We start from the raw sequence: 4,371 nt of genomic DNA, 5'->3' as shown, positions 1-4,371 counted from the left end.
AGTTTAAGCTAGGTAGCGTCGTGAAACTACCAAAAACGACGTCATCTAATGAGATAGTGTTGTTTTATAGCGAGTATTAAACTGCGATAGGTGAAATGTTGTGAAAGCACACAAAACGGCATGAACAAGCCAAATACTGCGTGTTCTACCGTTACAAGTGCGAAACTGCTATATTGTGATATTCTGGTTAAAGCGCATGCAAGCATCGTGAAACCTTAAAGAACAATGTCATTTAGCGAGATACAGCGTTCTGTACTGCAATAAGTTGGTGAAAAACTGTGAGGTTATGCAAATATCGTAATTGTGAACAAAACAGTGTAATAGAGCGTTTTTAAATACAAGTGCGAATGTTAGGTTAGGTTAAGATATGAACCGTCGTAAAACCGCATTAAACAATGTCAATTACTGAGATGCAGTGTTTTTCACCATTAAAAGTGGGGAACTGCGATATTTAATGTGAAAGCGCTTGCAACCGTCGTTAGGTTAGGTTAGGTTAGGTTAGGTTAGGTTAAGTTAGGTTAGGTTGGGTTGAGTTGGGTTAGGTTAGGTTAGGTTCGGTTAGGTTGGGTTAGGTTAGGTTAGGTTACGTTAGGTTAGGTTAGGTTACGTTAGGTTAGGTTAGGTTAGGTTACGTTAGGTTAGGTTAGGTTAGGTAAGGATAATTTGGTTAGGTTAGGTAAGGTTAGGTTAGGTTATGTTAGGTTGGGTTGGGTGTTGTTGGGTTGGGTTGGGTTGGGTTAGGTTGGGTTAGGTTAGGTTAGGTTACGTTAGGTTAGGTTAGGTTACGTTAGGTTATGTTAGGTTAGGTTAGGTTACGTTAGGTTAGGTTAGGTCAGGTAAGGTTAGGTTACGTTAGAATAGGTTAGGTTAGGTTAAGTTAGGTTAGGTTAGGTTTGGTTAGGTTAGGCTAGGTTAGCTTAGGTTAGGTTAGGTTGGGTTGGGTTGGGTTAGGTTGGGTTGGGTTGGGTTAGGTTAGGTTAGGTAAGGTTAGGTTAGGTTAGGTTAGGTTTGGTTAAGGTATGAACCGTCGTAAAACCGCATTAAACAATGTCACTTAGTGAGATGCAGTGTTTTTCACCTTTACAAGTTGGGAACTGTGATATCTAATGTGAAAGCGCTTGAAACCGTCGTAATGTTGTAGAAAGCAATGTAAAGTAGCGAGTAAAACGTTTTTCACGATAGAAGTGCGAAGGTCATGTTAGGTTGAGTTATGTTAGTTTAAGCTAGGTAGCGTCGTGAAACTACCAAAAACAACGTCATCTAACGAGAGTGTTGTTTTATTGCGAGTACGAAACTGCGATAGGTGAAATGTTGCGAAAGCACACAAAACGGCATGAACAAGCCAAATACTGCGTGTTGTACCGTTACAAGTGCGAAACTGCTATGTTGTGATATTCTCGTTAAAGCGCATGAAAGCATCGTGAAACCTTAAAGAACGATGTCATTTAGCGAGATACAGCGTTCTGTACTGCAATAAGTTGGTGAAAATCTGTGAGGTTATGCAAATATCCTAATTGTGAACGAAACAGTGTAATAGAGCATTTTTTATTACAAGTGCGAATGTTAGGTTAGGTTAAGATATGAACCGTCGTAAAACCGCATTATTCAATGTCACTTAGTGAGATGCAGTGTTTTTCACCATTACAAGTCGGGAACTGCGATATCTAATGTGAAAGCGCTTGCAAACGTCGTTAGGTTAGGTTAGGTTAGGTTAGGTTAGGTTAGGTTACGTTAGGTTAGGTTAGGTTAGGTTAGGTTACGTGAGGTTAGGTTAGGTTAGGTTAGGTTTGGTTAGGTTAGGTTAGGTTAGGTTAGGTTAGGGTATGTTAGGTTAGGTTAGGTTAGGTTAGGTTGGTTTAGGTAAGGTTAGGTTAGGTTAAGATATGAACCGCGCTAAAACCGCATTAAACAATGTCACTTAGTGAGATGCTGTGTTTTTCACCATTACAAGTCGGGAACTACGATATCTAATGTGAAAGCGCATGATACCGTCGTAATCTTGTAGAAAACATTGTAAAGTTGCGAATAAAACGTTTTTTAACGATAGAAGTGCGAAGGTTAGGTTAGGTTAGGTTAGTTTAAGCTAGGTAGCGTCGTGAAACTACCAAAAACGACGTCATCTAACGAGATAGTGTTGTTTTATTGCGAGTATTAAACTGCGATAGGTGAAATGTTGTGAATGCACACAAAACGGCATGAACAAGCCAAATACTGCGTGTTCTACCGTTACAAGTGCGAAACTGCTATATTGTGATATTCTCGTTCAAGCGCATGCAAGCATCGTGAAACCTTAAAGAACAATGTCATTTAGCGAGATACAGCGTTCTGTACTGCAATAAGTTGGTGAAAAACTGTGAGGTTATGCAAATATCGTAATTGTGAACGAAACAGTGTAATAGAGCGTTTTTCAATACAAGTACGAATGTTAGGTTAGGTTAAGATATGAACCGTCGTAAAACCGCATTAAACAATGTCACTTAGTGAGATGCAGTGTTTTTCACCATTACAAGTTGGGAACTGCGATATCTAATGTGAAAGCGCTTGAAACCGTCGTAATGTTGTAGAAAGCAATGTAAAGTAGCGAGTAAAACGTTTTCTAACGATAGAAGTGCGAAGATTATGTTAGGTTGAGTTATGTTAGTTTAAGCTAGGTAGCGTCGTGAAACCACCAAAAACGACGTCATCTAACGAGATAGTGTTGTTTTATTGCGAGTACGAAACTGCGATAGGTAAAATGTTGTGAAAGCACACAAAATGGCATGAACAAGCCAAATACTGCGTGTTGTACCGTTACAAGTGCGAAACTGCTATGTTGTGACATTCTCGGTAAAGCGCATGCAAGTATCGTGAAACCTTAAAGAACGATGTCATTTAGCGAGATACAGCGTTCTGTACTGTACTAAGTTGGTGAGAAACTGTGAGGTCAAGCAAATATCGTAATTGTGAACGAAACAGTGTAATTGAGCGTCTTTAGATACAAGTGCGAATGTTAGGTTAGGTTGACATATCAACCGTCGTAAAACCGCATTAAACAATGTCACTTAGTGAGATGTAGTGTTTTTCAACATTACAAGTCGGGAACTACGATATCTAATGTGAAAGCGCATGAAACCGTCGTAATCTTGTAGAAAACATTGTAAAGTTGCGAGTAAAACGTTTTCTAACGATAGAAGTGCGAAGGTTAGGTTAGGTTAGGTGAGTTTAAGCTAGGTAGCGTCGTGAAACTACCAAAAACGACGTCATCTAACGAGATAGTGTTGTTTTATTGCGAGTATTAAACTGCGATAGGTGAAATGTTGTGAATGCACACAAAACGGCATGAACAAGCCAAATACTGCGTGTTCTACCGTTACAAGTGCGAAACTGCTATATTGTGATATTCTCGTTAAAGCGAATGCAAGCATCGTGAAACCTTAAAGAACAATGTCATTTAGCGAGATACAGCGTTCTGTACTGCAATAAGTTGGTGAAAAACTGTGAGGTTATGCAAATATCGTAATTGTGAACGAAACAGTGTAATAGAGCGTTTTTCAATACAAGTACGAATGTTAGGTTAGGTTAAGATATGAACCGTCGTAAAACCGCATTAAACAATGTCACTTAGTGAGATGCAGTGTTTTTCACCATTACAAGTTGGGAACTGCGATATCTAATGTGAAAGCGCTTGCAAACGTCGTTAGGTTAGGTTAGGTTAGGTTAGGTTAGGTTATGTTAGGTTAGGTTGGGTTAGGTTAGGTTACGTTAGGTTAAGGTATGAACCGTCGTAAAACCGCAATAAACATTGTCACTTAGTGAGATGCAGTGTTTTTCACCTTTACAAGTCGGGAACTGCGATATTTAATGTGAAAGCGCTTGAAACCGTCGTAATGTTGTAGAAAGCAATGTAAAGTAGCGAGTAAAACGTTTTCTAACGATAGAAGTGCGAAGGTTATGTTAGGTTGAGTTATGTTAGTTTAAGCTAGGTAGCGTCGTGAAACCACCAAAAACGACGTCATCTAACGAGATAGTGTTGTTTTATTGCGAGTACGAAACTGCGATAGGTAAAATGTTGTGAAAGCACACAAAACGGCATGAACAAGCCAAATACTGCGTGTTGTACCGTTACAAGTGCGAAACTGCTATGTTGTGACATTCTCGGTAAAGCGCATGCAAGTATCGTGAAACCTTAAAGAACAATGTCATTTAGCGACATACAGCGTTCTGTACTGTAATAAGTTGGTGAGAAACTGTGAGGTCAAGCAAATATCGTAATTGTGAACGAAACAGTGTAATTGAGCGTCTTTAGATACAAGTGCGAATGTTAGGTTAGGTTGACATATCAACCGTCGTAAAACCGCATTAAACAATGTCACTTAGTGAGATGTAGTGTTT

The sequence above is a fragment of the Rhipicephalus microplus genome, unplaced genomic scaffold (assembly GCF_043290135.1).
Source record: "Rhipicephalus microplus isolate Deutch F79 unplaced genomic scaffold, USDA_Rmic scaffold_54, whole genome shotgun sequence".
Taxonomy (NCBI): domain Eukaryota; kingdom Metazoa; phylum Arthropoda; class Arachnida; order Ixodida; family Ixodidae; genus Rhipicephalus; species Rhipicephalus microplus.
The sequence above is the reverse complement of the archived record's forward strand: the minus strand, read 5'-3'. Positions refer to the sequence as shown.